This window comes from Siphateles boraxobius, unplaced genomic scaffold (assembly GCF_051911475.1).
Source record: "Siphateles boraxobius isolate OS27281-9 unplaced genomic scaffold, OSU_SipBor_1 8, whole genome shotgun sequence".
Taxonomy (NCBI): Eukaryota; Metazoa; Chordata; class Actinopteri; order Cypriniformes; family Leuciscidae; genus Siphateles; species Siphateles boraxobius.
The window spans coordinates 32,486,279-32,512,500 of record NW_027509208.1 but is presented as its reverse complement, the minus strand read 5'-3'; the positions used below and the strand labels follow the sequence as shown (position 1 = coordinate 32,512,500).

The following is a 26,222-nucleotide window of genomic DNA, read 5'->3' as shown; positions in this document are numbered from 1 at the left end:
CAAATCAGTCTGAAAAGATATAGCACACTAAGTCAGAACAGTCTGAAGGTCTGACCCGAGTTTGGAGTTTGTAGAGTTAAAGCTCTAGGAGGAGTAGCAGTCAGAAAATTTTGGTTAAGAAAAAGAAGAAGAAAAAGAATAATAATAAGTTTAAATAGGATTTCAGTAAGTTGGCTTTCACAAGCCAACTTAATAAGTTTAAATAGGATTTCAGTAAGTTGGCTTTCACAAGCCAACTTAATAATAAGTTTAAATAGGATTTCAGTAAGTTGGCTTTCACAAGCCAACTTAATAAGTTTAAATAGGATTTCAGTAAGTTGGCTTTCACAAGCCAACTTAACTAGAATGTACATTTCCAGAAGAAAATGTGAAGTGGTGCTTGCAGTGGCAAAACTCGCCACTCGGTTGCTAGGGTGTGGTACATGATTGCATACTAGGCAACAAACATGTCTGTACTATGTTCTGGTGCTGAGATATGGCTTATTCATGTTGTTCAGGTGGTTGCTAGGGCATTGCTAAGGTGTTTTGAGTGGTTGCTAGGGTGTTTTGGGTGGTTGCTAGGGTATTCTGGGTGGTTGCTAGGGTGTTCTGGTTGGTTGCTAGGGTATTTTGGGTGGTTGCTAGGGCATTGCTAGGGTGTTCTGGGTGGTTGCTAGGTGGTTGCTAGGGTGTTCTGGGTGGTTGCTATGGTGTTGCTAGGCGGTTGCTAGGGTATTCTGGGTGGTTGCTAGGGCGTTGCTAGGCGGTTGCTAGGGTATTCTGGGTGGTTGCTAGGGCGTTGCTAGGCGGTTGCTAGGGTGTTCTGGGTGGTTGCCTGGGTGTTGCTAGGCGGTTGCTAGGGTATTCTGGATGGTTGCCAGGGTGTTGCTAGGCGGTTGCTAGGGTGTTTTGGGTGGTTGCTAGGGTGTTGCTAGGTGGTTGCTAGGGTGTTCTGAGTGGTTGCTAGGGTGTTGCTGGGCGGTTGCTAGGGTATCCTGGGTGGTTGCTAGGCGGTTGCTAGGGTGTTCTGGGTGGTTGCTAGGGCGTTGCTAGGCAGTTGCTAGGGTGTTCTGGGTGGTTGCTAGGGTGTTGCTAGGGTAATTTGGGTGGTTGCTATGGTGTTACTAGGTGGTTGGTAGTTGTCAAAGATGGTTACTGTTGAGTTTGTAGCATTTTATTGGCATGATTTAGCACTTAGCTAATCAATATTAGCATGTAGCTATTCACTGCTAGCATGTTTAGCATGTAGCAAGTCCTGTTTGCTAGCATGAGTAAAAAGAGCCAACCCCCATCTCTATACGATGTTTTGATGCAGAGATATAGGTCTTGCAAAACGGTTGCTAGGGTACTATGTTTGGTTGCTAGGGAGTGGCTTGGCAGCTGCCAATCATGAAACTCCAAAGTCAATGTGAATGTATAAACCAACCCCCATCTCTATACGATGTTTTGATGCAGAGATATAGGTCTTGCAAAATGGTTGCTAGGGTACTCTGTTTGGTTGCTAGGGAGTGGCTTGGCAGCTGCCAATCATGAAACTCCAAAGGCTGCTTGTCAGTATGAATGATATAAACCAACTCCCATGCCTCTGTGACATTCAGAATGGAAGATATCCCTCTTTGGATTTTGGTTGCTAAGGTGCTCGACAATGGTTGCTAGGGCGTGGCTAGGAAGTGTTGAGGTGATTCATGATTGGCTGTTTGCTGCCCCGAGTCAAACGAGACCACCCTCATGTTTCTATGACAATTCAGTCCAGAGATATCCCTTCGATCTCTTTCAATGGAAGTCTATGGGAGTTGTTGCTAAGGTGCTCTAAATGGTTGCTAGGGCATGGCTTGATAGCTTCACAATGATCCTGAGAGACTGATTGGTTGTCTGAGTAAAATGAGCCCGCCCCTTTGTCTCTACGACACTGTGATCCAGAGTTATGTTCAATATAAAAGCGGTTTCTATGGTGTAGGACGGCCCATTTCATGGGCCGTCCTACACCATAGTAAGTCAATGGGGAAACTTTGGGCAGCTCCTGCCCCCCAGGGGTGCAACTTTTACCCCATTGTGTGGTATGTTCTTACAGAGTCTGTCAGCCTCTTCAAATGTGGTAAATTACACGTTTCTGCGACATCCTTGTTCCGAGCTACGACTCGTCAAAGTTTGACGCAATGTTAAGTCTATGGGATTTTTCGGCCGGTTTTTCGCCCCTGGGGCGAACATCGTACCCCCGATCCCTTATAAAAGTCATAGCACACCATTCCCGAACAGGCCGCACGTTTTGACGCCTCATTCGTGGGTTAGTTAGAAAGAAAGAAAGAAAGAAAGAAAGAAAGAAAGATGGATTAGTTAGAAAAAAGAAAGATTAGTTAGAATGAAAGAAAGAAAGATTAGTTAGAAAGAAAGGAAGATAGATAAGTTAGAAAGAAAGAAAGAGAAAGAAAGATTAGTTAGAAAGAAAGAAAGAGAAAGAAATATACATTAGTCAGAAAGAAAGATAGATAGATTAGTTAGAAAAAAAGATTGATTAAGTAGGAAGAAAGAAAGAAAGAAAGGTTAGTTAGAAAGAAAGAAAGATAGATTAGTTAGAAAGAAAGATAGATTAGTTAGAAAGAAAGAAAGAAAGATAGATTGGTTAGAAAGAAAGAAAGATTAGTTAGAAAGAAAGATAGATAGATTAGTTAGAAAGAAAGATCGATAGATTAGTTAAAAAGAAAGATAGATAGATTAGTTAGAAAGAAAGATGGATTAGTTAGAAAGAAAGAAAGAAAGAATGTTGGATTAGTTAGAAAGAAAGATTAGTTAGAAAGAAAGGAAGATAGATAAGTTAGAAAGAAAGAAAGAGAAAGAAAGATAGATTAGTTAGAAAGTTTGTTGAGTTTGTAGCATTTTATTGGCATGATTTAGCACTTAGCTAATCAATATTAGCATGTAGCTATTCACTGCAAAACGGTTGCTTGGGTACTATGTTTGATTGCTAGGGAGTGGCTTGGCAGCTGCCAATCATGAAGCTCCAAAGTCAATGTGAATGTATAAACCAACCCCCATCTCTATACGATGTTTTGATGCAGAGATATAGGTCTTGCAAAATGGTTGCTAGGGTACTCTGTTTGGTTGCTAGGGAGTGGCTTGGCAGCTGCCAATCATGAAACTCCAAAGGCTGCTTGTCAGTATGAATGATATAAACCAACTCCCATGCCTCTGTGACATTCAGAATGGAAGATATCCCTCTTTGGATTTTGGTTGCTAAGGTGCTCGACAATGGTTGCTAGGGCGTGGCTAGGAAGTGTTGAGGTGATTCATGATTGGCTGTTTGCTGCCCCGAGTCAAACGAGACCACCCTCATGTTTCTATGACAATTCAGTCCAGAGATATCCCTTCGATCTCTTTCAATGGAAGTCTATGGGAGTTGTTGCTAAGGTGCTCTAAATGGTTGCTAGGGCGTGGCTTGATAGCTTCACAATGATCCTGAGAGACTGATTGGTTGTCTGAGTAAAATGAGCCCGCCCCTTTGTCTCTACGACACTGTGATCCAGAGTTATGTTCAATATAAAAGCGGTTTCTATGGTGTAGGACGGCCCATTTCATGGGCCGTCCTACACCATAGTAAGTCAATGGGGAAACTTTGGGCAGCTCCTGCCCCCCAGGGGTGCAACTTTTACCCCATTGTGTGGTATGTTCTTACAGAGTCTGTCAGCCTCTTCAAATGTGGTAAATTACACGTTTCTGCGACATCCTCGTTCCGAGCTACGACTCGTCAAAGTTTGACGCAATGTTAAGTCTATGGAATTTTTCGGCCGGTTTTTCGCCCCTGGGGCGAACATCGTACCCCCGATCCCTTATAAAAGTCATAGCACACCATTCCCGAACAGGCCGCACCATTTGACGCCTCATTCGTGGGTCTGTGACAAAAACTGCGGGAGGAGTAGCGCGTCAAAAAGTGGCCAGAAGAATAAGAATAAGAAGAATAAGAATAATAAGTAAGTGAGATAACAATAGTGTTGCTTTGCCATAGGCAAGCACCACTAATAAGTATGTGAGATAACAATAGTGTTGCTTTGCCATAGGCAAGCACCACTAATAAGTATGTGAGATAACAATAGTGTTGCTTTGCCATAGGCAAGCACCACTAATAAGTTTAAATAGGATTTCAGTAAGTTGGCTCTCACAAGCCAACTTAACTAGAAAAAGTTCGTTGAGACTTTAAGTTGGCTTGTGAAAGTATGGACCAATAAGTTTGAAGAAGTTTAAATTAGTTTAAAGTTTAAATTAGTTTGAATTTTAAAGTAGTTTGAAGTTGAAATTAGTTTAAAGTTTAAAGTAGTTTAAAGTTTAAATTAGTTTAAAGTTTAAAGTAGTTTAAAGCAGTTTAAAGCAGTTTAAAGTAGTTTAAAGCAGTTTAAAGTTTGAAATAGTTTAAAGTTTAAAGGGGGGGTGAAATGCTCAGTTTCACTCAATCTCATGTTAATCTTGAGTACCTATAAAGTAGTATTGCATCCTTCATATCTCCAAAAAGTCTTTAGTTTTATTATATTTATAAAAGAAAGATAGGCTGTACCGAGTCTTTCCGGAAAAACCCGAGCGTGTGGAGGCGTACCGTGTGGGCGGAGCTAAATAATCACGACACGAGCGCGCGAAGCTTTTGCGTTGAGAGCGTCTGGAAGCTGTGAGTGACATCCGAAAATAAACCATAGCTAACAATCAGATTCAGCCATACATTATATAAAGAAATAATTAAATAAATAAATACCATGTGGTTCTTTACTGGCAACATGACTTTCAGAATAATAACCTTGCTAGACTACAATCAAATAGTAATCCCATGCAAAACAAGGATCTAAACAATATAAGGGCTCGTTCATACAGAACGCGTTTTTGCTCACAAAAACGTGAGATGGGCAGTGAAATGGGTGAAAAACATAAGGTCTCGAGCGTTTTTTTAAAAATAGAAATGATTTGAACTTGAGCGCAGTGTTTTTAGAACACCATGTCATGCGCGAGTTTTACAACATTTGTGTGTTGTAAACAGACAGACTGGTTTATGAGGACATGATTTATTTTTACAATAAACAAACTGACACCTACAGTGGCCAGCTAAACAAATGTATTTAAACACACACCATACATCGCATGCTCCATAGATACATTAACTGTATGTGATCATGTTGTTTACTTTCTGTGCTTACACGCCGATAGTTAACAACTCACAGACATTTGAAGCAGTTTTACTCACCGCCTGCGGTTCCAACGCACGACCGTGAACCTTTATCGTTGGGACTGCTCCATCTTTGAGTATTAGGCGATCTGCAAATCCGGCGTTGAACTGGGCCTTGTTTATAAAACTATTACTGTCGAAATGAAGGGAACAAACAAAAACACTTGCACAACTCCTTTGCTGCTCTGGAAAAACAAAATCCATCCACAGGTCCCTTAACGCTGGGTTCTCTGGAAATTTGTGCAATGTTGTTTTGCCCTGGCAACCAAAAACACACTTTTTTGGTGCCATTTTTTTAATTGCAGCGCAGCCGAGCCCAGCGCTCTGATGGGCATAGGCGTACTCTCGCACGCACTAGGCTACAGATGCGCGCGCGCCCTTCCGGGAGAAGTGCCCTTAAGACCCGTATAAGGAAATTCCGGCGACTCTGACGTCACACAGGCCCGTATTCGAAAAAAACTTTCCGAAACTTGTGACAAACCGGAAGGAGTATTTTTGGAACAGAATTACTCCATCAAACTTACAACTTCATTTTTGAAACTTTGTCCATGTTTAGCATGGGAATCCAACTCTTTAACAGTGTGAAAAACTCACTATGCATGAAACAGCATTTCACCCCCCCCTTTAAAGTAGTTTAAAGTTTTGAAGTATAGTTTGAAGTGATTTAAAGTTGCTAGGGTGTTTCTAGTGGGTTGCTAAGGTGTTCTGGGTGGTTGCTTGGCGGTTGCTAAGGTATTTTAGGTGGTTGCTAGGGTGTTTTGGGTGGTTGCTATGGTGTTGCTTGGGTGTTCTATGGTATTTTGGGTGGTTGCTATGGTGTTGCTAGGGTGTTTTAAGGTATTTTGGATGGTTGCCAAGGTGTTCTGGTGTGGTTGCTATGGTTTTGTTAGGGTGTTGTAAGGTATTTTGGGTGGTTGCTATGGTGTTCTGGGCGGTTGCTAGGCAGTGCTAGGGTGTTCTGGGTGGTTGCTATGGCGTTGTTATGGTGTTTTAAGGTATTTTGGCTAGTTGCTAGGGTGTTCTTGGGGTTGCTATGGTGTTACTAGTGTGCTCTAGGCTATTTTGGGTGGTTGCTAGGGTGTTGCTAGGGTATTTTAAGGTATTTTGAGTGGTTGTTAGGGTGTTCTGGGTGGTTGCTAGGCAGTTGCTAGGGTGTTCTAGGGTATTTTGGGTGGTTGCTATGGTGTTGCTAGGGTGTTTTATGGTATTTTGGGTGGTTGCTAGGGTGTTCTGGGTGGTTGCTATGCTGTTGCTAGGGTGTTCTATGCTATTTAGGATGGTTGCTAGGGTGTTGCTAGGGTGTTTTAAGGTATTTTTGGTGGTTGCTAGGGTGTTATGGGTGGTTGCTAGGCAGTTGCTAGGGTGTGCTGGGTGGTTGCTATGGTGTTGCTAGGGTGTTATGGGTGGTTGTTAGGTGGTTGCTAGGGCGTTCTGGGTGGTTGCTATGGTGTTGCTAGGGTGTTCTAAGGTATTTTGTGTGGTTGCTATGGTGTTGCTAGAGTGTTTTAAGGTATTTTGGGTGGTTGCTAGGGTGTTATGGGTGGTTGCTAGGCAGTTGCTAGGGTATTCTGGGTGGTTGCTATCGTGTTGCTAGGGTGTTCTAGGCTATTTTGGGTGGTTGCTAGGGTGTTTTAAGGTATTTTGGGTGGTTGCAGGGTGTTCTGGGTGGTTGCTATGGTGTTGCTAGGGTGTTCTAACGCTTTTTGGGTGGTTGCTAGGGTGTTCTGGGTTGTTGCTAGGCAGTTGCTAGGGTGTTCTGGGTGGTTGCTAGGGTGTTCTAGGGTATTTTGTGTGGTTGCTATGGTGTTGCTAGGGTGATTTAAGGTATTTTGGGTGGTTGCTAGGGTGTTCTGGGTGGTTGCTAGGCAGTTGCTAGGGTGTTCTGGTGGTTGCTAGGGTGTTGCTATGGTGTTCTAGGGTATAGTGGGTGGTTGCTAGGGTGTTCTGGGTGGTTGCTAGGGTGTTCTAGGCTATTTTGGGTGGTTGCTAGGCAGTTGCTAGGGTGTTCTGGGGGTTGCTAGGGTGTTCTAACGCTTTTTGGGTGGTTGTTAGGGTGTTCTGGGTTGTTGCTAGGGTTTTCTGGGTGGTTGCTATGGTGTTCTAGGCTTTTTTGGGTGGTTGCTATGGTGTTGCTAGGATGTTTTAAGGTATTTTGGGTGGTTGCTAGGGTGTTCTGGGTGGTTGCTAGGGTGTTATAGGGTATTTTGGGTGGTTGCTATGGTGTTGCTAGGGTGATTTAAGGTATTTTGGGTGGTTGCTAGGGTGTTCTGGGTGGTTGCTATGATGTTGCTAGGGTGATTTAAGGTATTTTGGGTGGTTGCTAGGGTGTTCTGGGTGGTTGCTAGGCAGTTGCTAGGGTGTTCTGGTGGTTGTTATGGTGTTCTAGGGTATTTTTGGGTGGTTGCTATGGTGTTGCTAGGGTGATTTAAGGTATTTTGGGTGGTTGCTAGGGTGTTCTGGGTGTTTGCTATGGTGTTGCTAGGGTGATTTAAGGTATTTTGGGTGGTTGCTAGGGTGTTCTGGGCGGTTGCTAGGCAGTTGCTAGGGTGTTCTGGTGGTTGCTAGAGTGTTCTAGGGTATTTTGGGTGGTTGCTATTGTGTTGCTAGGGTGTTTTAAGGTATTTTGGGTGGTTGTTAGGTTCTTCTGGGTGGTTGCTAGGCATTTGCTAGGGTGTTCTAGGGTATTTTGTGTGGTTGCTATGGTGTTGCTAGGGTGTTTTAAGGTAATTTGGGTGGTTGCTAGGGTGTTCTGGGTGGTTGCTATGGTGTTGCTAGGGTGTTCTACGCTATTTAGGATGGTTGCTAGGGTGTTTAAGGTATTTTGGGTGGTTGCTAGGGTGTTCTGGGTGGTTGCTATGGTGTTGCTATGGTGTTCTAGGGTATTGTGGGTGGTTGCTATGGTGTTGCTAGGGTGATTTAAGGTATTTTGGTTGGTTGTTAGGGTGTTCTGGGTGGTTGCTAGGCAGTTGCTAGGGTGTTCTAGGGTATTTTGGGTGGTTGCTAGGGTGTTTTAAGGTATTTTGGGTGGTTGCTCGGCAGTTGCTAGGGTGTTCTGGGTGGTTGCTATGGTGTTGCTAGGGTTTGCTAGGGTATTCTATGGTATTTTGGGTGGTTGTTATGGTGTTGCTAGGGTGTTGTATGGTATTTTGGGTGGTTGCTAGGCAGTTGCTAGGGTGTTCTGGGTGGTTGCTATGGTGAACTATTTATGAATTTAAAAGTTCATAAGTGTATGAATTTATGAAAATTCATAAGTGTATGAATTCATGAGTTTATAAGTTTATGAGTTTATGTGTACGAGTTTATGAGTTTAGAGTGTATAAGTTTAAATGAGTAAGAGTTCAGAGTTTATTAATTTATGAGTTTGAGTTTGAGTTCATAAGTGTATGAATTCATGAGTTTATAAGTGTACGAGTTTATGAGTTTATGATTTCATGAGTTCATGAGTTCATAAGTTTATAAGTGTACGAATTTAAGAGTTTATAAGTTTAAATGAGTAAGAGTTCAGAGTTTATTCATTCATGAGTTTGTGTTCATAAGAGTATGAATTCATGAGTTCATAAGTGTATGAGTTTATAAGTTTATGAATTCATGAGTTCATAAGTGTATGAATTCATGAGTTCATAAGTGTACGAGTTTATGAGTTTAGAGTTTATAAGTTTAAATGAGTAAGAGTTCAGAGTTTATTAATTTATGAGTTTGAGTTCATAAGAGTTTGAATTCATGAGTTTATAAGTGTATGAGTTTATGAGTTTAGAGTTTATAAGTTTAAATTAGTCTAAGAGTTCAAGTTTAGAGTTTATTAATTTATTATGAGTTTAAGAGTTTAAGTGTAGATAGATAAGTGTCATAGATATATGAGTTTATTAGTTTTAAATGTGTCTCAATGGCTCATATAGTATATAGAATGGCAGTTTGATTCAGTCTAGGGCTTCAAGGTATTTAGATTTGAATTTTTGGCAGTTGGCCAGTTTGAAAATCTGAGATAGAGTTTATAAGTTTAAATGAGTAAGAGTTCAGAGTTTATTAATTTATGAGTTTGAGTTCATAAGAGTTTGAATTCATGAGTTTATAAGTGTATGAGTTTATAAGTGTATGAGTTTATGAGTTTAGAGTTTATAAGTTTAAATAAGTCTAAGAGTTCAAGTTTAGAGTGTATTAATTTATTATGAGTTTAAGAGTTTAAGTGTAGATAGATAAGTGTCATAGATATATGAGTTTATTAGTTTAAATGAGTCTCAAAGGCTCATATAGTATATAGAATGGCAGTTTGATTCAGTCTAGGGCTTCAAGGAGTTTAGATTTGAATTTTTGACAGTTGGGGAGTTCTGAACATTCTGAACATTCCGCAATGTTAAGTCAATGGGAGTTTTTTCCGACTTTGATCGTCATTTTTAGGAAAACCGTAAGTCCGATCAGTTAGAAAAGATATAGCACACTAAGTCAGAACAGTCTGAGTGTCTGAGCCGAGTTTGGAGTTTGTAGAGTTAAAGCTCTAGGAGGAGTTAGAGTCAAACATTTTAGTGGTAATAAAAAATAATAATAATAACTAGAAAAAGTTCGTCGAGACAAACTTTAAGTTGGCTTGTGAAAGTTTGGACCAATAAGTTTGAAGAAGTTTAAATTAGTTTAAAGTTTAAATTAGTTTAAATTTTAAAGTAGTTTGAAGTTGAAATTAGTTTAAAGTTTAAAGTAGTTTAAAGTTTAAAGTTTAAAGTTTTAATGGTTTAAAGTTTAAAGTAGTTTAAAGTTTGAAGTATAGTTTGAAGTAATTTAAAGTTGCTAGGGTGTTTCTAGTGGGTTGCTAAGGTGTTCTGGGTGGTTGCCTGGCAGTTGCTAAGGTATTTTAGGTGGTTGCTAGGGTGTTTTGGATGGTTGCTATGGTGTTGCTTGGGTGTTCTACGGTATTTTGGGTGGTTGCTATGGTGTTGCTAGGGTGTTTTAAGGTATTTTGGATGTTTGCCATGGTGTTCTGGGTGGTTGCTATGGTGTTGCTAAGGTGTTGTAAGGTATTTTGGGTGGTTGCTATGGTGTTCTGGGTGGTTGCTAGGCAGTTGCTAGGGTGTTCTGGGGTTGCTAGGCAGTTGCTAGGGTGTTCTGGTGGTTGCTAGGGTGTTGCTAGGGTGTTCTAGGGTATTTTGGGTGGTTGCTATGGTGTTGCTAGGGTGATTTAAGGTATTTTGGGTGGTTGCTAGGGTGTTCTGGGTGGTTGCTAGGGTGTTGCTAGGGTGTTCTAGGGTATTTTGGGTGGTTGCTATGGTGTTGCTAGGGTGATTTAAGGTATTTTGGGTGGTTGCTAGGGTGTTCTGGGTGGTTGCTATGCAGTTGCTAGGGTGTTCTGGTGGTTGCTAGGGTGTTCCAGGGTATTTTGGGTGGTTGCTATGGTGTTGCTAGGGTGATTTAAGGTATTTTGGGTGGTTGCTAGGGTGTTCTGGGTGGTTGCTAGGCAGTTGCTAGGGTGTTCTGGTGGTTGCTAGGGTGTTGCTAGGGTGTTCTAGGGTATTTTGGGTGGTTGCTATGGTGTTGCTAGGGTGATTTAAGGTATTTTGGGTGGTTGCTAGGGTGTTCTGGGTGGTTGCTAGGGTGTTCTAGAGCATTTTGGGTGGTTGCTATGGTGTTGCTAGGGTGTTTTAAGGTATTTTGGGTGGTTGCTAAAAAGAAAGAAAGATTGAAAGAAAGATTAGAAAGAAATAAAGATAGATAGAAAGATTAGTTAGAAAGAAAGAGAGAAAGAAAGAAAGAGAGATAGAAAGATTAGTTAGAAAGAAAGAAAGATTAGTTAGAAAGAAAGATTAGTTAGAATGAAAGAAAGTTAGAAAGTAAGATTAGTTAGAAAGAAAGATTGAAAGAAAGATTAGAAAGAAAGAAAGAAAGAAAGAAAGATAGAAAGATTAGTTAGAAAGAAAGAAAGAAAGATTAGTTAGAAAGAAATAGATTAGTTAGAAAAGAAAGAAAGAAAGAAAGAAAGAAAGAAAGATTAGTTAGAAAGAAAGATTAGAAAGAGAGATAGAAAGAAAGATAGAAAGATTAGTTAGAAAGAAAGAAAGATTAGTTAGAAAGAAAGAAAGATAGAAAGTAAAATTAGTTAGAAAGAAAGAAAGAAAGAAAGAAAGATAGAAAGATTAGTTAGAAAGAAAGAAATATAGAAAGATTATTTAGAAAGAAAGAGAGAAAGAAAGAAAGAGATAGAAAGATTGTGTTCATAAGTGTATGAATTCATGAGTTCATAAGTGTATGAGTTTATAAGTTTATGAATTCATGAGTTCATAAGTGTATGAATTCATGAGTTTATAAGTGTACGAGTTTATGAGTTTAGAGTTTATAAGTTTAAATGAGTAAGAGTTCAGAGTTTATTAATTTATGAGTTTGAGTTCATAAGAGTTTGAATTCATGAGTTTATAAGTGTATGAGTTTATAAGTGTATGAGTTTATGAGTTTAGAGTTTATAAGTTTAAATTAGTCTAAGAGTTCAAGTTTAGAGTTTATTAATTTATTATGAGTTTAAGAGTTTAAGTGTAGATAGATAAGTGTCATAGATATATGAGTTTATTAGTTTAAATGAGTCTCAATGGCTCATATAGTATATAGAATGGCAGTTTGATTCAGTCTAGGGCTTCAAGGGATTTACATTTGAATTTTTGACAGTTGGGGAGTTTGAAAATCTGAAGATTCCGCAATGTAAAGTCAATGGGAGTTTTTTCCGAGTTTGATCGTAGTTTTTAGGAAAACCGTAAGTCCGATCAGTTAGAAAAGATATAGCACACTAAGTCAGAACAGTTTGAGTGTCCGTGCCGAGTTTGGAGTATGTGGAGTTAAAGCTCTAAGAGGAGATAGAGTTGGAAATTTTAGTCTCAGAAAAAGAATAATAACTAGAAAAAGTTCGTCGAGACAAACTTTAAGTTAGCTTGTGAAAGTTTGGACCAATAAGTTTGAAGAAGTTTAAATTAGTTTAAAGTTTAAATTAGTTTAAATTTTAAAGTAGTTTGAAGTTGAAATTAGTTTAAAGTTTAAAGTAGTTTAAAGTTTAAAGTTTAAAGTTTAAAGTTTTAATGGTTTAAAGTTTAAAGTAGTTTAAAGTTTGAAGTATAGTTTGAAGTAATTTAAAGTTGCTAGGGTGTTTCTAGTGGGTTGCTAAGGTGTTCTGGGTGGTTGCCTGGCGGTTGCTAAGGTATTTTAGGTGGTTGCTAGGGTGTTTTGGATGGTTGCTATGGTGTTGCTTGGGTGTTCTACGGTATTTTGGATGGTTGCCATGGTGTTCTGGGTGGTTGCTATGGTGTTGCTAAGGTGTTGTAAGGTATTTTGGGTGGTTGCTATGGTGTTCTGGGTGGTTGCTAGGCAGTTGCTAGGGTGTTCTGGGGTTGCTAGGCAGTTGCTAGGGTGTTCTGGTGGTTGCTAGGGTGTTGCTAGGGTGTTCTAGGGTATTTTGGGTGGTTGCTATAGTGTTGCTAGGGTGATTTAAGGTATTTTGGGTGGTTGCTAGGGTGTTCTGGGTGGTTGCTAGGCAGTTGCTAGGGTGTTCTGGTGGTTGCTAGGGTGTTGCTAGGGTGTTCTAAGGTATTTTGGGTGGTTGCTATGGTGTTGCTAGGGTGATTTAAGGTATTTTGGGTGGTTGCTAGGGTGTTCTGGGTGGTTGCTATGCAGTTGCTAGGGTGTTCTGGTGGTTGCTAGGGTGTTCTAGGGTATTTTGGGTGGTTGCTATGGTGTTGCTAGGGTGATTTAAGGTATTTTGGGTGGTTGCTAGGGTGTTCTGGGTGGTTGCTAGGCAGTTGCTAGGGTGTTCTAGGGTATTTTGGGTGGTTGCTATGGTGTTGCTAGGGTGTTTTAAGGTATTTTGGGTGGTTGCTTGGGTGTTCTGGGTGGTTGCTATGGTGTTGCTAGGGTGTTCTACGCTATTTAGGATGGTTGCTACGGTGTTCTAGGCTATTTTGGATGGTTGCTATGGTGTTGCTAGGGTGTTTTAAGGTATTTTGGGTGGTTTCTAGGCAGTTGCTAGGGTGTTCTGGGTGGTTGCTATGGTGTTGCTAGGGTATTCTATGGTGTTTTGGATGGTTGTTATGGTGTTGCTAGGTTATTGTATGGTATTTTGGGTGGTTGCTAGGCAGTTGCTAGGGTGTTCTGGGTGGTTGCTATGGTGAACTATTTGTGAATTTAAAAGTTCATAAGTGTATGAATTTATGAAAATTCATAAGTGTATGAATTCATGAGTTTATAAGTTTATGAGTTTATGAGTTTAGAGTTTATAAGTTTAAATGAGTAAGAGTTCAGAGTTTATTAATTTATGAGTTTGAGTTCATAAGTGTATGAATTCATGAGTTTATAAGTGGACGAGTTTATGAGTTTATGATTTCATGAGTTCATAAATTTATGAATTCATGAGTTTATAAGTGTACGAGTTTAAGAGTTTATAAGTTTAAATGAGTAAGAGTTCAGAGTTTATTCATTCATGAGTTTGTGTTCATAAGTGTATGAATTCATGAGTTCATAAGTGTATGAGTTTATAAGTTTATGAATTCATGAGTTCATAAGTGTATGAATTCATGAGTTTATAAGTGTACGAGTCTATGAGTTTAGAGTTTATAAGTTTAAATGAGTAAGAGTTCAGAGTTTATTAATTTATGAGTTTGAGTTCATAAGAGTTTGAATTCATGAGTTTATAAGTGTATGAGTTTATAAGTGTATGAGTTTATGAGTTTAGAGTTTATAAGTTTAAATGAGTCTAAGAGTTCAAGTTTAGAGTTTATTAATTTATTATGAGTTTAAGATTAGATAGATAAGTGCAATAGTTAGATGAGTTTATTAGTTTAATTGAGTCTTAATGGCACATATAGTGTATAGAATGGCAGTTTGATTCAGTCTAGGGTTTCAAGGGATTTACATTTGAATTTTTGACAGTTGGGGAGTTTGAAAATCTGAAGATTCCGCAATGTAAAGTCAATGGGAGTTTTTTCCGAGTTTGATCGTAGTTTTTAGGAAAACCGTAAGTCCGATCAGTTAGAAAAGATATAGCACACTAAGTCAGAACAGTTTGAGTGTCCGTGCCGAGTTTGGAGTATGTGGAGTTAAAGCTCTAGGAGGAGATAGAGTTGGAAATTTTAGTCTCAGAAAAAGAATAATAATAATAACTAGAAAAAGTTCGTCGAGACAAACTTTAAGTTGGCTTGTGAAAGTTTGGACCAGAAAGTTTAAAGAAGTTTAAAGTAGTTTGAAGTTTACATTAGTTTAATATGTAAATTAGTTTAAAGTGTAAATTAGTTTGAAGTTTAAAGTAATTTGAAGTTTAAATTAGTTTATAGTTTTAATTAGTTTAAAGTTTAAATAAGTTTAAATTAGTTTAAAGTTAAAAGTATTTAGAAGTTTAAATTAGTTTAAAGTTTAAAGTAGTTTGAAGTAGGTTGAAGTTTAAATTAGTTTATAGTTTAAATTAGTTTAAAGTTGAAATTTAGTTTGAATTTTAAAGCAGTTTGAAGTTTATATTAGTTGCTAGGGTGTTCTGGGTGGTTGCTAGGCAGTTGCTAGGGTGTTCTAGGGTATTTTGTGTGGTTGCTATGGTGTTGCTAGGGTGATTTAAGGTATTTTGGGTGGTTGCCAGGGTTTATAGTTTATATTAGTTGCTAGGGTGTTCTGGGTTGTTGCTAGGCAGTTGCTAGGGTGTTCTAGGGTATTTTGGGTGGTTGCTATGGTGTTGCTAGGGTGATTTAAGGTATTTTGGGTGGTTGCCAGGGTGTTCTGGGTGGTAGCTAGGCAGTTGCTATGGTGTATTGGGTGGTTGCTATGGTGTTGCTAGGGTGTTCTAGGCTTTTTTGGGTGGTTGCTATGGTGTTGCTAGGATGTTTAAAGGCATTTTTGGGGGTTGCTAGGGTGTTCTGGGTGGTTGCTATGGTGTTGCTAGGGTGCTCTAGGGTATTTTGGTTGGTTGCTAGGGTGTTCTAGCTTATTTTGGTTGGTTGCTATGGTGTTGCTAGGGTGATTTAAGGTATTTTGGGTGGTTGCTAGGGTGTTCTGGGTGGTTGCTAGGCAGTTGCTAGGGTGTTCTGGGGGTTGCTATGCAGTTGCTAGGGTGCTCTAGCGCATTTTGGGTGGTTGCTATGGTGTTGCTAGGGTGTTTTAAGGTATTTTGGGTGGTTGTTAGGTGTTCTGGGTGGTTGCTAGGCAGTTGCTAAGGTGATTTAAGGTATTTTGGGTGGTTGCTAGGGTGTTCTGGTGGTTGCTAGGGCGTTGCTAGGGTGTTCTAGGGTATTTTGGATGGTTGCTATGGTGTTGCTAGGGTTATTTAAGGTATTTTGGGTGGTTGCTAGGGTGTTCTGGGTGGTTGCTAGGCAGTTGCTAGGGTGATTTAAGGTATTTTGGTTGGTTGCTAGGGTGTTCTGGTGGTTGCTAGGGCGTTGCCAGGGTGTTCCAGGGTATTTTGGGTGGTTGCTATGGTGTTGCTAGGGTGATTTAAGGTATTTTGGGTGGTTGCTAGGGTGTTCTGGTGGTTGCTAGGGCGTTGCTAGGGTGTTATAGGGTATTTTGGGTGGTTGCTATGGTGTTGCTAGGGTGATTTAAGGTATTTTGGGTGGTTGCTAGGGTGTTCTGGGTGGTTGCTAGGCAGTTGCTAGGGTGTTCTGGTGGTTGTTAGGGTGTTCTAGGGTATTTTGGGTGGTTTCAATGGTGTTGCTAGGGTGATTTAAGGTATTTTGGGTGGTTGCTAGTGTGTTCTGGGTGGTTGCTAGGCAGTTGCTAGGGTGTTCTGGGGGTTGCTAGACAGTTGCTAGGGTGTTCTAGGGTATTTTGGGTGGTTGCTATGGTGTTGCTAGGGTGTTTTAAGGTATTTTGGGTGGTTGCTAGGGTGTTATGGGTGGTTGCTATGGTGAACTATTTATGAATTTAAAAGTTCATAAGTGTATGAATTTATGAAAATTCATAAGTGTATGAATTCATGAGTTTATAAGTTTATGAGTTTATGTGTACGAGTTTATGAGTTTACAGTTTATAAGTTTAAATGAGTAAGAGTTCAGAGTTTATTAATTTATGAGTTTGAGTTCATAAGTGTATGAATTCATGAGTTTATAAGTGTACGAGTTTGAGTTTATGATTTCATGAATTCATAAGTTTATGAATTCATGAGTTTATAAGTGTACGAGTTTATGAGTTTAGAGTTTATAAGTTTAAATGAGTCTAAGAGTTCAATTTTAGAGTTTATTAATTTATTATGAGTTTAAGATTAGATAGATAAGTGCAATAGTTAGATGAGTTTATTAGTTTAATTGAGTCTTAATGGCACATATAGTGTATAGAATGGCAGTTTGATTCAGTCTAGGGTTTCAAGGGATTTACATTTGAATTTTTGACAGTTGGGGAGTTTGAAAATCTGAAGATTCCGCAATGTAAAGTCAATGGGAGTTTTTTCCGAGTTTGATCGTAGTTTTTAGGAAAACCGTAAGTCCGATCAGTTAGAAAAGATATAGCACACTAAGTCAGAACAGTTTGAGTGTCCGTGCCGAGTTTGGAGTATGTGGAGTTAAAGCTCTAGGAGGAGATAGAGTTGGAAATTTTAGTCTCAGAAAAAGAATAATAATAACTAGAAAAAGTTCGTCGAGACAAACTTTAAGTTGGCTTGTGAAAGTTTGGACCAATAAGTTTGAAGAAGTTTAAATTAGTTTAAAGTTTAAATTAGTTTAAATTTTAAAGTAGTTTGAAGTTGAAATTAGTTTAAAGTTTAAAGTAGTTTAAAGTTTAAAGTTTAAAGTTTAAAGTTTAAAGTTTTAATGGTTTAAAGTTTAAAGTAGTTTAAAGTTTGAAGTATAGTTTGAAGTAATTTAAAGTTGCTAGGGTGTTTCTAGTGGGTTGCTAAGGTGTTCTGGGTGGTTGCCTGGCGGTTGCTAAGGTATTTTAGGTGGTTGCTAGGGTGTTTTGGATGGTTGCTATGGTGTTGCTTGGGTGTTCTACGGTATTTTGGGTGGTTGCTATGGTGTTGCTAGGGTGTTTTAAGGTATTTTGGATGTTTGCCATGGTGTTCTGGGTGGTTGCTATGGTGTTGCTAAGGTGTTGTAAGGTATTTTGGGTGGTTGCTATGGTGTTCTGGGTGGTTGCTAGGCAGTTGCTAGGGTGTTCTGGGGTTGTAAGGCAGTTGCTAGGGTGTTCTGGTGGTTGCTAGGGTGTTGCTAGGGTGTTCTAGGGTATTTTGGGTGGTTGCTATGGTGTTGCTAGGGTGATTTAAGGTATTTTGGGTGGTTGCTAGGGTGTTCTGGGTGGTTGCTAGGCGGTTGCTAGGGTGTTCTGGTGGTTGCTAGGGTGTTGCTAGGGTGTTCTAGGGTATTTTGGGTGGTTGCTATGGTGTTGCTAGGGTGATTTAAGGTATTTTGGGTGGTTGCTAGGGTGTTCTGGGCGGTTGCTATGCAGTTGCTAGGGTGTTCTGGTGGTTGCTAGGGTGTTCTAGGGTATTTTGGGTGGTTGCTATGGTGTTGCTAGGGTGATTTAAGGTATTTTGGGTGGTTGCTAGGGTGTTCTGGGTGGTTGCTAGGCAGTTGCTAGGGTGTTCTGGTGGTTGCTAGGGTGTTGCTAGGGTGTTCTAGGGTATTTTGGGTGGTTGCTATGGTGTTGCTAGGGTGATTTAAGGTATTTTGGGTGGTTGCTAGGGTGTTCTGGGTGGTTGCTAGGGTGTTCTAGAGCATTTTGGGTGGTTGCTATGGTGTTGCTAGGGTGTTTTAAGGTATTTTGGGTGGTTGCTAAAAAGAAAGAAAGATTGAAAGAAAGATTAGAAAGAAATATTCAATTCAATTCAATTCAATTCAAATTTATTTGTATAGCGCTTTTCACAATACACATTGTCTCAAAGCAGCTTTACAGAAATTGCATTTCGGAAATGTACATAGAAAAATACAGTTAGTTAATCAAGTATTAATTTATGGCATAACATATCGCCGGCGTCGAGTCGTCTCTTCACAGGCGTCGAGTCGTCTCTTCACAGGCGTTGGGGGATCTGAAGTCTCCGTGAGAGGCTGGATACAAACTGGAGCTGACGAACGCTATTTACCTCGGGACTAGCGTCCCGAGATAACAGCAGAAAGGCAGATGGGAAATAATTAGCATAGCTGATGTTCATAATGTTAATGCATTCGAACTGATTCAGCAGTAGTATCAAAGGTTAAGCATTACGTGAATGCTTGGTTAAAGAGATGCGTCTTTAATCTAGTTTTAAACAGGGACAGCGAGTCTGAGTCTGTAACAATATCAGGAAGGCTATTCCAGAGTTTAGGAGCTAAATGCGAGAACGCCCTCCCTCCTTTAGTGGACTTAGATATCCTAGGAATGACCAGAAGCCTCGAATTTAGTGATCTTAAAGAGCGCGATGGATTGAATGGCGATAGAAGGTCTGTTAAATACACAGGAGCTAAACCATTTAGGGCTTTATAGGTCAGTAGGAATACTTTGTAATTGATACGGAACTTGATAGGTAACCAGTGTAGAGATGATAAAATAGGTGTTATATGATCATATTTCCTTGATCTAGTAAGAACTCTAGCAGCTGCATTTTGCACTAACTGTAGCTTGTTGATTGAGGAGGCAGGACAGCCAGCTAATAAAGCATTACAGTAATCTAGTCTCGAGGTCATGAATGCATGAACTAACTTTTCTGCATCAGAAACAGATAGCATGTTGCGTAGCTTAGCAATGTTTCTAAGGTGGAAAAAGGCTGTTCTTGTAATATATGAAATATGATTTTCGAAGGTCAAGTTGCGGTCTAGTATAACACCCAGGTCTTTTACTGTAGTGGATAAAGTAACAGGACATCCTTCTAAATTAAAGTTGTATTGTAAGGGATTTTGTGGGTAGTTTTTTGGACCAATAAGTAATACCTCCGTTTTATCTGAATTTAATAGCAGGAAATTACACGTCATCCAGCATTTTATATCATTTAGACACTCTGTCAATTTAGATAAGTTAGTGTTTTCATCTGGTCGTGATGAGATATATAATTGAGTGTCATCAGCATAACAGTGGAAATTAATTCCATGTTTTCTTATAATATTACCAAGTGGCAGCATATATATTGAGAATAGCAGAGGGCCTAACACCGATCCTTGCGGCACTCCATAGTCTACTGACGTTATCTTTGATTTTTCCCCATTTAAACAGACAAAATGGTAACGGTCTGATAAGTACGATCTAAACCAGCTTAATGCCTGTCCCTGAACACCAGTGTAGTTTTGTAGTCGATCCAAGAGTATTTTATGATCGATAGTATCGAACGCAGCACTAAGATCGAGTAGAACTAGTATTGAGATACAGCCTTGGTCAGAAGCTAAAAGTAAATCATTTGTAATTTTAACTAGCGCAGTTTCTGTGCTATGATGCGGTCTGAATCCCGACTGGAATTTTTCATAGATATCATTTTCTTGTAAGAAAGAGCACAATTGAGCGGACACAATTTTTTCTAGTATTTTAGACATAAATGGAAGATTTGAGATGGGTCTGTAATTTGCTAAGTTATTTGGATCTAATTGCGGTTTCTTAATGAGAGGTTTTATTACTGCCAGCTTGAATATTTTTGGAACATGACCTAAAAATAAAGACGAGTTAATAATATTAAGAAGAGGCTCTTCGACTACAGGTAACACTTCTTTCAGTAGTTTAGTGGGTATTGGATCTAATAAACATGTTGTTGGTTTAGATGCAATGATAAGTTTATTTAGCTCTTCCTGTCCTATAGTTGTAAAACGGTGTAGTTGTTCTAGAGGGGCCATAATTGAGGCTGAATCATAAGACATCATAGAGGATTGTATATTTACAATTGTGTTTCGGATGCTTTCTATTTTCTCATTGAAGTAATTCATAAAATCATTACTACTATATTGTAATGGAATATTTTGCTCTGGTGATGTTTGTTTATTTGTTAGTCTAGCCACGGTGTTGAATAAAAACCTTGGATTATTTTGGTTATTTTCTATTAGTTTGCGGAGATGCTCAGCCCTGGCTGCTTTTAGAGCCTTTTTATAACGTGACATACTGTCTTTCCACGCGATTCTAAAGACCTCTAAATTAGTTTGTTTCCATTTACGCTCTAAGTTACGAGTTTCTCTCTTGATTGCATGCGTAGCACTGTTGTACCATGGTGCTTTAGTTTTCTCTCTAACCTTTTTTAATCTAATTGGTGCAACAATATCTAGTGTACTAGAGAACATGGTGCTCAAACTGCTAGTCATTTCCTCTAGTTCATCTGTTTGTTTGGGTGCACTGCGCAGCTGAGATAGATCAGGTAAGCTATTTGAGAATCTATCTATAGTGGTTGGAAGGATTGTTCTGCCTGGTCTATAACGTGGCGCAACATGACAAATTTCAGCAGTACGTATTATACAAGTTACCATGTAATGATCAGTGAGATCATCACTTTGCGGTATAATATTTATATCAGTTGGATTGGTTCCATATGATATAATTAAATCTAGTGTATGATTTAGACGATGAGTGGGACCACTGACGTTTTGCGTGACCCCAAAGGAGTTTAATAAATCTGTAAACGCAGTCCCTAACGCATCATTTGTATTATCTACGTGTATGTTAAAGTCTCCAACAATTATTGCTTTATCGACATTGACCAATAGATCTGAGAGAAAGTATGCAAACTCTTTTAGGAAGTCAGCATAGGGCCCTGGAGGTCTATATAGGGTAGCCAAGGCTAGAGATAATATGGATTTGTTTCTTGCATCTAAGAGCGTAACATTTAGCACAAGTACTTCAAACGAATTAAACCTGTGACCTGTTTTCTGAGTAACATTAAGAATATCTCTATAGATTGTTGCAACACCGCCACCACGACCGATCAGACGGGGCTCATGCTTATAACAGTATCCTGGCGGAGTAGACTCATTTAGACCGAAATAATCATTTGGTTTAAGCCAGGTTTCAGTAAGGCAAAGTACATCGAAACTATTATCTGTGACCATTTCATTTACAATAACCGCCTTAGGTGTGAGCGATCTAATGTTTAGAAGACCTAGCTTTAGAAATTGTTTTTGTTCACTGATATTTAGATTTTCTGGTTTAATTACAATAAGATTTTTGCTAGATCCTACACTAGATTTATTGTTTGGCCTCACTAAGCGAGGAATAGACACAGTTTCTATATAATGTTCTACACTACTTATATCAATTAAGTTGGGACAGCAAAGACTGTGATTTGGACTTTGACTTACTAGTCATATGGTGTGTAACGTCTTGGAGATGTTGTCCGACAGAACAGCCGCTCCGATTCTGCTGGGGTGCAGGCCATCAGCGCGGTAGAGCCTAGGTCGCTCCCAGAACAGATTCCAATTATTTACAAAGAGCAGTTTCTGTTCATTACACCATGACATTAACCATTCATTTAGAGCAAATAATCTACTGAACCTTTCTTGTCCTAGTCGGTACGTGGGAAGCGGTCCAGACACGATGATCGTTGCTTCAGGCGATGTGCTGCGAACCGTCTCGATCAGGCTTCTGTAGTCCTTCTTCAGAACCTCCGTCTGCCGCAGCCTGATGTCGTTCGTCCCCGCGTGTAGGACCACAGCTCCGACGCGCTCGTCACCGTTCAGGATCTCGGGAATCTGTGCAGCGACATCAAGAACACGAGCACCAGGAAAGCAGTGAGTGCCTTACGCTTACACCTTACGCTTACCTGAGGTAGCACGGACATGACGGACCATGGAAGTGCCGATGATCACGGCGGTGTCACGTTCCGGCTCGCGAAGAGGGGAGAAGCGGTTCCGGGTGGAGATCTCGAAGACCGGGAGGGGCGGGGAAGTCCTTGGTCTGGTCCTGGCTCGTGTCTTCCGCTGTGGGATCACCCAGGGTCCATGGTGTTGCCTCGGTGCCGGAGTGAATGAAGGCAGAGATGATCGCGTCCTTCTGGGCAGAGAAACGCACGGAGTAGACGAAGTCGGAGTCAAAAAGTTACTAACCACTGACTTGTGAGCATCGGCGCGTGATGTTTCAAGCGTTGATCGCCGATCTCGCAGCTCGGCTTGCTTCACCAGCAGAACGCGGATCTGTTTCTCCACCGACTCCAGCTCCAATCGTACCGAAACCAGCTCGAATGTGTCCTCACCTGCACTCAGAGGTAACGTTAGACACACATCCGATATGTTCGCCATTATAACAGATGAACAGTAAATTAGTAGTGATACTACCAATATCACTACTAATTTAGGACTGAAATGATGGATATAACCCGTATCCTTTCAGTCAAACGGGTGTAAAATGAGAGGGTCGATAGGCGCGAGGCCACGCGTGAAATGCTAGCGGGCTAAAGGCTAGTAGCCGAGATTCGGAAAGTTGGATCTAAGTAGCGATATCAAAGCAATCCGATTGTTTTTTTATAAGGAATAGTGTCGAGGATAAGTTCACATGATATAAAAATAGAAAGTGCTTGTTTATAAATGAGTGGTAAAGAAGAAAATCAGGGATTAATGAATCAATTCGACGGAGCTCCAAACACAAACACAGATCGCACGCGCATGCGCAAAAAGAAATAAAATTAGAAATAAAGATAGATAGAAAGATTAGTTAGAAAGAAAGAGAGAAAGAAAGAAAGAGAGATAGAAAGATTAGTTAGAAAGAAAGAAAGATTAGTTAGAAAGAAAGATTAGTTAGAATGAAAGAAAGTTAGAAAGTAAGATTAGTTAGAAAGAAAGAAAGAAAGAAAGAAAGAAAGAAAGAAAGAAAGAAAGAAAGATAGAAAGATTAGTTAGAAAGAAAGAAAGAAAGATTAGTTAGAAAGAAATAGATTAGTTAGAAAAGAAAGAAAGAAAGAAAGATTAGTTAGAAAGAAAGATTAGAAAGAGAGATAGAAAGAAAGATAGAAAGATTAGTTAGAAAGAAAGAAAGATTAGTTAGAAAGAAAGAAAGATAGAAAGTAAAATTAGTTAGAAAGAAAGAAAGAAAGAAAGATAGAAAGATTAGTTAAAAAGAAAGAAATACAGAAAGATTATTTAGAAAGAAAGAGAGAAAGAAAGAAAGAGAGATAGAAAGATTGTGTTCATAAGTGTATGAATTCATGAGTTCATAAGTGTATGAGTTTATAAGTTTATGAATTCATGAGTTCATAAGTGTATGAATTCATGAGTTTATAAGTGTACGAGTTTATGAGTTTAGAGTTTATAAGTTTAAATGAGTAAGAGTTCAGAGTTTATTAATTTATGAGTTTGAGTTCATAAGAGTTTGAATTCATGAGTTTATAAGTGTATGAGTTTATAAGTGTATGAGTTTATGAGTTTAGAGTTTATAAGTTTAAATTAGTCTAAGAGTTCAAGTTTAGAGTTTATTAATTTATTATGAGTTTAAGAGTTTAAGTGTAGATAGATAAGTGTCATAGATATATGAGTTTATTAGTTTAAATGAGTCTCAATGGCTCATATAGTATATAGAATGGCAGTTTGATTCAGTCTAGGGTTTCAAGGGATTTACATTTGAATTTTTGACAGTTGGGGAGTTTGAAAATCTGAAGATTCCGCAATGTAAAGTCAATGGGAGTTTTTTCCGAGTTTGATCGTAGTTTTTAGGAAAACCGTAAGTCCGATCAGTTAGAAAAGATATAGCACACTAAGTCAGAACAGTTTGAGTGTCCGTGCCGAGTTTGGAGTATGTGGAGTTAAAGCTCTAGGAGGAGATAGAGTTGGAAATTTTAGTCTCAGAAAAAGAATAATAATAATAATAATAAGTTTAAGTACAATATCAGTAAGTTGGCTCTCACAAGCCAACTTAATAAGTTTAAGTACAATATCAGTAAGTTGGCTCTCACAAGCCAACTTAATAATAACTAGAAAAAGTTCGTCGAGACAAACTTTAAGTTGTCTTGTGAAAGTTTGGACCAATAAGTTTGAAGAAGTTTAAATTAGTTTAAAGTTTAAATTAGTTTAAATTTTAAAGTAGTTTGAAGTTGAAATTAGTTTAAAGTTTAAAGTAGTTTAAAGTTTAAAGTTTAAAGTTTTAATGGTTTAAAGTTTAAAGTAGTTTAAAGTTTGAAGTATAGTTTGAAGTAATTTAAAGTTGCTAGGGTGTTTCTAGTGGGTTGCTAAGGTGTTCTGGGTGGTTGCCTGGCGGTTGCTAAGGTATTTTAGGTGGTTGCTAGGGTGTTTTGGATGGTTGCTATGGTGTTGCTTGGGTGTTCTACGGTATTTTGGGTGGTTGCTATGGTGTTGCTAGGGTGTTTTAAGGTATTTTGGATGGTTGCCATGGTGTTCTGGGTGGTTGCTATGGTGTTGCTAAGGTGTTGTAAGGTATTTTGGGTGGTTGCTATGGTGTTCTGGGTGGTTGCTAGGAAGTTGCTAGGGTGTTCTGGGGTTGCTAGGCAGTTGCTAGAGTGTTCTGGTGGTTGCTAGGGTGTTGCTAGGGTGTTCTAGGGTATTTTGGGTGGTTGCTATGGTGTTGCTAGGGTGATTTAAGGTATTTTGGGTGGTTGCTAGGGTGTTCTGGGGGGTTGGTAGGCAGTTGCTAGGGTGTTCTGGTGGTTGCTAGGGTGTTGCTAGGGTGTTCTAGGGTATTTTGGGTGGTTGCTATGGTGTTGCTAGGGTGATTTAAGGTATTTTGGGTGGTTGCTAGGGTGTTCTGGGTGGTTGCTATGCAGTTGCTAGGGTGTTCTGGTGGTTGCTAGGGTGTTGCTAGGGTGTTCTAGGGTATTTTGGGTGGTTGCTATGGTGTTGCTAGGGTGATTTAAGGTATTTTGGGTGGTTGCTAGGGTGTTCAAGTCAATGGGAGTTTTTTCCGACTTTGATCGTCATTTTTAGGAAAACCGTAAGTTCGATCAGTTAGAAAAGATATAGCACACTAAGTCAGAACAGTTTGAGTGTCCGTGCCGAGTTTGGAGTATGTGGAGTTAAAGCTCTAGGAGGAGATAGAGTTGGAAATTTTAGTCTCAGAAAAAGAATAATAATAATAATAATAAGTTTAAGTACAATATCAGTAAGTTGGCTCTCACAAGCCAACTTAATAATAATAAGTTTAAGTACAATATCAGTAAGTTGGCTCTCACAAGCCAACTTAATAATAAGTTTAAGTACAATATCAGTAAGTTGGCTCTCACAAGCCAACTTAATAAGTTTAAATAGGATTTCAGTAAGTTGGCTCTCACAAGCCAACTTAATAAGTTTAAATACAATATCAGTAAGTTGGCTTTTCCAAGCCAACTTAACTAGAATGTACATTTCCAGAAGAAAATGTGAAGTGGTGCTTGCAGTGGCAAAACTCGCCACTCGGTTGCTAGGGCGTTGTTAGGCGGTTGCCAGGGTATTCTGGGTGGTTGCTATGGTTTTGCTAGGCGGTTGCTAGGGTGTTCTGGGTGGTTGCTAGGGTGTTGCTAGGGTAGTTGCTATGGTGTTGCTAGGAGGTTGCTAGGGTATTCTGGGTGGTTGCTAGGGTGTTGCTAGGCGGTTGCTATGGTGTTCTGGGTGGTTGCAATGGTGTTGCTAGGCGGTCGCTAGGGTATTCTGGGTGGTTGCTAGGCAGTTGCTAGAGTGTTCTGGGTGGTTGCTAGGGTGTTGCTAGGCGGTTGCTAGGGTATTCTGGGTGGTTGCTATGGGGTTGGTAGGTGGTTGCTAGGGTGTTCTGGTGGTTGCTAGGGTGTTCTGGGTGGTTGCTAGGGCGTTTCTAGGCAGTTGCTAGGGTGTTCTGGGTGGTTGCTAGGCGGTTGCTAGGGTGTTCTGGGTGGTTGCTAGGGGGTTGCTAGGGTTTTGCTAGGTGGTTGCTAGGGTGTTTTGGGTGGTTGCTAGGGTGTTGCTAGGCGGTTGCTAGGGTGTTCTGGGTGGTTGCTAGGGTGTTGCTAGGTGGTTGCTAGGGTGTTCTGGGGGGTTGCTAGGGTGTTGCTAGGCGGTTGCTAGGGTGTTCTGAGTGGTTGCTAGGTGGTTGCTAGGGTATTCTGGGTGGTTGCTAGGGTGTTGCTACTCGGTTGCTAGGGTGTTCTGGGTGGTTGCTAGGGTGTTGCTAGGCGGTTGCTAGGGTGTTCGGAGTGGTTGTTAGGGTGTTGCTAGGTGGTTGCTAGGGTATTCTGGGTGGTTGCTAGGGTGTTGCTAGGAGGTTTCTAGGGTATTCTGGG

The 26,222-nt window shown here is 39.8% G+C and overlaps 1 long non-coding RNA gene across 1 annotated transcript; it reads left to right on the top strand.

Moving 5' to 3' along the window:
• The first annotated feature begins 275 nt into the window (after window positions 1-275).
• LOC143728812 (uncharacterized) lies at window positions 276-26,222 on the top strand. Its single transcript, XR_013199903.1, has 3 exons — window positions 276-497; window positions 25,868-25,891; window positions 26,204-26,222. It is a non-coding gene; the product is annotated as an uncharacterized LOC143728812 (long non-coding RNA).